Below are 8,345 nucleotides of genomic sequence, written 5' to 3'. Positions count from 1 at the left end.
TTGGTGCAGTATAGTATCTCACGATTTGGTAGAGTCGTACAAAATCGTGTGCATATGTTGGATTCCCTCCTTTCTCCTATACTTAGCGATAGCAGAAAGACAATAGCCGATGTTTGTAAATTGTTACAACCTTTACATTTACATGGCGTGCGAGTCCTATTTATGGCATATCATGAGATGTAAGTATCATGGCAACCTTTATTTTCATCTTATACTGGCAACATTGTGTTAAATAATAATGGTTCTTAATTATTCGTGTATGGAACATTGGAGTCTGGTGGTTTGGGACCTTGAAGACAACTATTGTTGGTTTGTTAACTCGATTGCAGGCTTTCATGGCTCAGTGCAAACGTAAGTATTCTATTAATCTGTTGTTACTTCTATATTATGTACCTTATGTAATAGACACACTAAGTTTTTGCAATATGTCACGATGAGCAGGTCGATTGAGAAGTTGGTATCTGCTATCAGAGAAACAGGGCAGTACAAAGACTCGGTAGACTTCCAAAAGCGTTTAGTAGTAGAGCAGGAAGATGGGCATAGTTGTGGGTGGAGAGTTGCCTACAACTGCATGTTGATTTTCAAAGAAATTGTGTTGCAGATTGCCGACAAGGTATGAGTTGGGGAATTGGGAAAAGGTAACAGAGAGAACTTAGAGAGGAAGCAAGAAGAGGAAAGGGGGGACAGGATGCCGCTTGCACAAACATAGGGCTGGGAACTCGTAGGGATGGGGTGTCTCCTATTCTCCCTGCTCACTAGCATGGCAACTTCTCATACTAAGATCCCTCCCTTCAACTTCTATTATCCCTTCGACTTTAGGATCGTGAAAAGGTGCTGTGATGAGGCAGCAGGCCATGGTGATGGCGAGGGATGAAATGGTGAGCAGGAGGTGCAATGGTGAGATTTTGCAAGCTGATCAAGCCTCTCCTTTGGGTGTCAATGGAGCATGGGTTCCATGGAGTCGTAGATTCCGTAGAAGAGTTGAGCCCTTCATTGAAGAGCCGGGTGATGTGAAGTACTCCATTGCAAAAGGTGCCGGAGTCGTGGTTGTGGCAAGCGTCATTTTGCTGCGTTCTGCTCTAGCACTGATCTGAGCAACAGGTGGGCGAATTCGCTACTTTGTTATGGGTGTTTTTATTGAAGTTTCTACATCTTCAACACCAGCTCTATTGGTTGCCCCACCGTTTCTCCCTCCCTCTCTGTAACATCGGGATAGGATGCTTGTCACTCGTGGAATTGTGACAAAGCAGGAGAGCTTCAATGGGGCAGTGCTGTCAGGCACCCAAATAGTGCCCCCTTGTTTTAAATCTCAGCATAGGCTGGACCTGGAATCGACCACCAGTAAAGCCAGCCTGAAGATTTATGAATCACCTTCATTGAATGTTCACGTCTCAGTTTTGGTCACATAGGAGGAAAGGATCTGAGCAGCAAGGCTGAGATGCATCTGTGAGCGTGACGGATCTCAAAGTGATAGATCTGGGCTGGCTACAGAAGGAGCTAGGAGGAGGTTTCATCAAAGTTTTCCCCTGATTCCCCGTAGACTGCCACTGTCTCCTATTGAAAATGCATCTGATGTTTCAGAATGGGCTCACCCTCTACCCCCTCAACCAGCACTCTCACAGCCCTATGGGAGATGAGATCCAACCCACCAGCATGAAGTGAAACCACGAGCTTGGATCAAAAACTAGAGGGCATGCGTGAATCGCAAGCCTCCCTCTCGCAACGTGTGGACGAGGATAGTGCAAAGTTTGGGAGCTGATCGGGGGGAAATCGTGCAGAATTGGAGCATGGAGTTGCAGATTTGGATGCTAAGGCGGCAGCTACAGAAGCTCATCATCTTCGGGCTCTTTAATTAAGCGAAGCACAAGATGAAAAACAACACAATCATGCCATCTCTTCCCAGCCAAAGCTCCAGTTTCATCGAGATTTCGAGCCGATCTTTCCTCTGGAAGAGGAAACTTTTGGACTACGAACCTTCATTCCCTAAATTTTTCTACAATCTCCGTTTAAACAATCAAGGTCATGAGTTGGTCGTAAGTGCAACCCATTTTTCATTTGATCATCTCCATTGTGATGAGGGTTGTGATTGACGATCACTGCATGCTACATGTTGATCACATCTTCAGCACCAACGAGCTTACTTCCATGATAGAGATTAGCAGAAACTTCATCAATGACAACTTGATTTGCAATTTTTGCAACAAGACTCCGCATTGGTTTACTGCTGCAGATCAAAAATAGGCCGTATCTTCAACCGCAACAAACACTCTACCATGTGCAATCACCTTGGCACCGCAAGTCCGCTTGCTGTGGTTCTTGCCATTGCTACCATCATCGTTCGGATCATTTTTAAAGAAAAAATTATAATGATGGCATGATGAAATGGTCGCATATCTAATATGGTTCCATTCTCCTCCGGACTACTGCCGATTAGCATTGCATGGAATGTCTGAATAACACATTAGACAATCACCTTCGCAGGACTACAACCATTGGATAGTGCAGCACTGGCCTCATTCCATTGGGAGATCTTCCTCTGCCTTTCCGCAAATGAAGCATACAAGCTCCTCAAAGAGAGACTACGATTCATGAATGACTTTTTAGTCTCGATCAGATAGGCGATCAAATGTTTCCACAGTGAAAGACAACATATTAGAGTTGTTCCTATACTCACAATGACTAAATGTTTTTCGTGGTAAGACTAGCTGCATTGTCACAATTCTCAATTCATATTTTGACTCATCTTGATCGAGTTCGTTAATCATTAATGGCAAGCTTTAGTGGAGTAAGACTAGCAATTCAACGATGGAGACCCAAGGAAAGTGTAAAGGCTACACAGATGTCGTATGCTTGTGAAGTGTAAAGGCTACATAAATGTCGTATGCTTTATGCAAGGAAGAGTCATGAGAAAAGTTACAGAACTTCAAAGGCTTTTAAGGATTTTAAGGCGTGAAAGAATCAAAGGTTTTTTTTTTAAGGGCCAACCAAGATTGATGAAAGTAGCTATATATCTTCCTTGGGCCTCGCCAAGTGGGAGATCATGAGGTGATGCCATTCATTACCCACAATTTTCAAGTTGTGAAAGGGTCCATACAATAACTCAATGACATTGTGTTGTGATGCTGGATATGGATTCGGAGCAAGCATCTTGTCGCGTGAGATCGCGTCGGAGTTTCAAAGTGAAATCTAACCTTGACTCCCTTGCATCTAATTCCACCTCCATCATGCACAACATAAAGAGCTCGAGGATGTTGAGGAGATGTCGAGCTCACCTACCACAAAGCCTTGGGGTGGAATCAATGTCACAGCCTTGGTGGTGACCTTGAGGGTTAGGGTCGACCGATCCAAGCAAGGGCATAAGGGTACGGTGAGGAGCACTATAAATGACACGTGTATTATTGCAGGATTGTAGAGCGAGTAACTTGGTATTGGCCTAAAGTTCAAGAATCTATCGTCCATCTTGGTTGCATAGCCATGGGAGGTATTTTTCCTCTTGAGGTAAGTAAGGATGATCTCAAGGTCTAGAGGACATGTGATATATGTGGCACTACGTGTTCCAGATGGATGGATACTGCACATTAATTGAACAAATTGAGTTGGACTTGCAATAATTTCTTCACACACTTAAATAGAGAGAAAGGTGTCTCTAATCTAGAAAAAATCGCAACATCACTAGCAAAGAAATTTCTTTTAGTTAAAATGATATGATTTCTTAGATTTCTTGGTGAATCTTATGAAACCTCAAAATGGTAAATTCAAATATAGCAATATTATAAATGTTCGGAGAGGCCTCCTTGAGGATAAAATATGTCATGGCCCCTTTGCATCATGTAACCCTTAGTAAAATCAAAAGTAGAAGATTGAAGAAAATAAATACTATAAAATATAGAAAAATAAATTTGGGATAGAGCATTGTGTTTATAGAAATGGATGGAATTTTAGCATATATATAGTGTGTGTAAATCACTAAGGTGTTATCTTGCAAATGTCACAAATCTTACAAATGTAAAAATTCCTTACAATATATCAAAACATTCATTTGCATTTAAATCTATTTATTTGCAATTAAGCTATTCTAGATGATAATGGAACATTGTGCACGTTTCCTTTTAAGACTATCTCCATAGAAATATTGAATCATGAGCGATCTTTGTTTCTACAATTAATATCATGAATATAATCATGTTGGTTAGCAAGTTGAATTTTTCGAAATCAATGGTCTTTTATGCACCACTACCTTTTTCATTCATAGCACCAGTGCATGTAACAAACTCCCTTTTCTAGATTGGTATCATGCAAATAATTATATTAATTAACAAGTCAAAGTGTTTTAAATCAATGCTCTTTTATATATCAGTGCCCTTTACACAACAACAACCCATTAATCATGTATCATGTTTTGTTGCAGCAATGCGCGGGTTCTATACTAGTTTGTATATAAATATATATTTAAACAACTTTGTGTGTGTGTTTAGAAGTTTGGTTTAATGAAAGACAACCTAAAATTCTTGAATATGTGTGTGTGTGTGTGTGTGGGTGTGTGTGTGCGCGCTTGTTTGTATGCATGTATATGTTATTAAAGGCAATCTATGATCTCAACTTTGAGACCCAGTAGAGCGGGTCTCTAGCCCATCGTAGATGGGTCAAATTACTTGTGAAATAAAGCCCCCTGCCCTCGCTCTTGCCTTCGCCCCGTCCCCTCCTCCCTTTTCCACTCTCATAATCCTCCCTTTAAGTTAGAGCCCATCATTTTTCAACCACTTGTCTTTTCATTTCTATCCTCCTCTTGGGTTCTAGGTAATGCTTACCGATTTGACTGTACTAGGGGGGTGTTAGAAGAACTGAGCCTCAGTCTTTAGCCATGCTTGCCATTTGTTCTAGAAACTTTCCTCTAGTTTCTTGAAGACCCATCATTGTTCACTCAATATGTAGGGTAAATTATGACTTTGACATACAGAGGCTTACATTCTTATTATGTAGGGTGAATCACGACTATAGGCTTACATTCTTGGTAAGTAAATTGCGTCATTGCAATGTCATGATTAGTAATCAAGGATGATAGTGACTTTTCATCTACATGAAAGAAAAATAAAGGCTAATCTTAGCTATTCTATTTATGGAAACATCAACATGAGGTAGTTCACTCTGAAGGAATTTGAAGGATATTTCACTTTGAAGGACTGTGAGCATTGAGCTACCATTCACTTTAATGGGAATGCCTAACGACATGTCCCTTAGGAGTGTTAATGAGGTGGGAGACTTGTAGTCATTTGAAAAGTTGTGGAGGCCCGAGGGAATCTTATTGGATTCGAGAAATTTGGAGCAAAATGATATGCACCACATCTACTGTTTCTTTTTTTTTTGCCTGCCCTTGCAGGATAGCCTTAGCAATGGTTCTACTTTGGCAAAGCTAAAATAGGGGAGTTTTTAAATTTCATAAATTCCAGATTTTTCTCATTGGCCTTTCTTAAAGCTGTCAGCCCAATAAATAGGGCAATTATGCACAACTAACAATTTTGGCTTTCTCTCTCTCTCTCTCTCTCTCTCTCTCTCTCTCTCTCTCACACACACACACACACACACAGCTTCCCTCACTCCACCACTCGTCCCTAGCCCACCCACCCTTCGCCTCCCCATTCTCTCTTTTAGCTTCCCTCACTCCACCACTAGTCTTTCTCTTTTTCTCTCTTAGCTTCCCTCACTCCACCACTCGTCCCTAGCCTCCTCCCTTCGCCTGCCCATTTATTTTGGGCAGGCCTATTGATATGACATGTGTCATTCATCTTGTTATAAAACTCACCCACCCGACTCACACACCCGGTTGAGGCCGTAGAGGGGACGCCGTCGTGGGAATCGAACCACATCTACTCTTGGTTGGTATATCACTCGCGAATGCTAAGTATCATACATGTAGGCGATGAGGCCACTCATCCATACGGGCCTACCTCAAAGAGTCTTTATCTGCTAAGTGATAAGACTACTTACGTGACTCAATGAAAACTCCCTGCCTCCAGCTGTCTTTAACATATACCGACGTCTCCCCAAACTAATATCCAGTGGGTTCTTTCCATATCAACCGGAAGGTGGCCTCTTAATCGTCACTCAGAGAATTTTCTTCCTTGTACAGCTTGCCTTTCCAACAGCTCTTTGATAGATTAGTGGCATATGCAGGGAAAGAAAGAGTCACGTACATACCTGGGGTTCCTGCCTTGGTTCCGGCTGACTTACCTTCACTTCTGCATGTCGAAGATCCGTCGCAATTCTCTGTCCAATATATGCTAAGCCAGTTTAAACAACTTGAAGAGTGTGACTGGGTATTTGTGAATTCATGTTATGATTTGGAGAAGGATGTATTGGATGCCGTACAGCGAGAACCCCACTGGAAAGTTCATGCTGTTGGGCCTCTACTTCCCTCTGCTGTTCTGGAAGGGCGACAGGTGGATGACAATCATGTTATGAGGGCTAACCTGTTGAAAAAGAACGACGAATGCATTCAGTGGCTGGACAACCGTTCTGCATCTTCTGTTATCTATGTTTGCTTTGGTAGCATATTTCAACCTTCTTGCGCGCAGGTGCACGAAGTCGCCTTAGGCTTGAAAGCAAGTAAGCAGCCTTTCCTCTGGGCTATTCGCCCCACTACCGACTTCCCAAAGTTTTCGGACGCATTGCCCTCGAATTTTCTGCAAGACACAAAAGACAGGGGGTTGATCGTTCCATGGGCGCCTCAACTGCGAGTGCTCACTCATCCAGCCGTGGGTCCCACTGCGGATGGAACTCAACACTTGAGAGTCTGAGCATGGGGGTACCGTTGCTGCCGCTACCTCTGTATTCAGATCAGGTAACGCATCGCTCGTACATAGTCAAATTGTGGAAGGTTGGAGTCGAATTCCACAAGGACAAAGATGGCATGGTCAAGAGCGAAGAGGTGGAAAGAGGGGTGGGGATGATATTACATGGAGAAGAAGGAAACGCAATGCGATTGAGAGCTGGCAAGCTGAGGGATATTGGTCCGAGGAGGGCGATGGACGAAGGACTACAGTTCGTTTGTGCCATGAGGCAGAGGGCAAACCCTAATTCTTTACCCAATAACCTCGAAGCTTCAGAATCTTCCATGGCCATAGTCAAGCATTAATTCTCTTGAACCTTTGGAAGGCATTCAAACGAGGATTGTGGAATCTGTAGCAAAGACGTCAAAGTCCAAATTTTTAAAGGTATTTTATAACCATGTTGGATGAAAAAAGTATAACTAAACCTCATGGAATTGTATCCATTAGCATCCTATCTAGTACTCCAAAGTGCTTAATTAAAATATTCTTAAAGCTTATACACTACAACAAAATGTTGTAACTTTTCATGCTCTTTTTGTCATTTTATTTGAAAGTTTGACAACAAGCATTTAGAACTTAGCATTAATATTAGCATCAGTATTAGCATTGGTATAAGATTTAAAAGTCACTTTTTTTTTTTGCTTTTTAAATGCTTTTCGGTGGATTATAAGCTTGTGCACATTTTTGTCATCAATGCCCTAGCAAGGTGGTACATTGCAAGGTGATCCTTGCCTTCCTACAACTATGTCATGAAGCATCGCCAACTAGCTATACTTCCATGACAAAGCAAAACCAAATGGTCATAAACCATATGCATGGACACCTCTACCCTATAACGTGCTCATTGGAGTAGACTATTGGATTCGCCATTTGCAAAGTCGATACGTTCATCCATGGCCTCCTTCACAGAGGGATCAATTGTCAATCTCTATAGTGAAAGGATGGGCAGGGAGTCCTACTTTCAGTTGTGAAGATTCTTACATTGTATATTGGACGATTCTATCTCTGCCTCTTGTGCTAGATTACAAATAATCCAAGAAATTGACAATTAGGCAGCTTGTTATATGTCCACCACCCACTCACTCTCCATCCTCCTTTGCTTCGATGCAAAAAGGTACAATTGACAAGGGAAATTTTGTGGTTGTTTGAGTGTCCATCCTAGAGTACATATCTACTCAACATGGTGAGCTTGTTTAATGGTGAGCTTGTTTAGATAAGAGGGAGAAGGGCACTAGTAGGGCTTGAAATAGAAAATGCCTTTAGGATAGATACAATGATTTATAAGGACAATCTTCCTCCCTACCAAATTTGTTCAGTGTCCTCTCCATCTTGAAATTTTATCTTTGAGCAATGCCAAAAACCATTCCATCTATATTCATTGACACGTTCAACCCCACAAATATGCCTAGTAGCCTAAAGACTTTTCCCTTTGGTAATTTTAAGCACATCTTACTTGCAAAAAGGGGTTTTCACATATTCTCCTTAGACGTGGTGGGATAAGTGTCATCCCTCTTCTAA

At 41.9% G+C, this 8,345-nt stretch overlaps 1 pseudogene; it reads left to right on the top strand.

The window, feature by feature from the left end:
* The first annotated feature begins 839 nt into the window (after positions 1-839).
* Positions 840-7,132, top strand: LOC147882438 (UDP-glycosyltransferase 74D1-like; annotated as a pseudogene).
* The last annotated feature ends 1,213 nt before the right edge of the window (positions 7,133-8,345 follow it).

This window comes from Dipteris shenzhenensis, chromosome 29 (genome assembly GCF_047967505.1).
Source record: "Dipteris shenzhenensis isolate YYH24624 ecotype China chromosome 29, Dip_SZ_1.0, whole genome shotgun sequence".
NCBI classification, from domain to species: Eukaryota; Viridiplantae; Streptophyta; class Polypodiopsida; order Gleicheniales; family Dipteridaceae; genus Dipteris; species Dipteris shenzhenensis.
The sequence above is the reverse complement of the archived record's forward strand: the minus strand, read 5'-3'. Positions and strand labels throughout refer to the sequence as shown.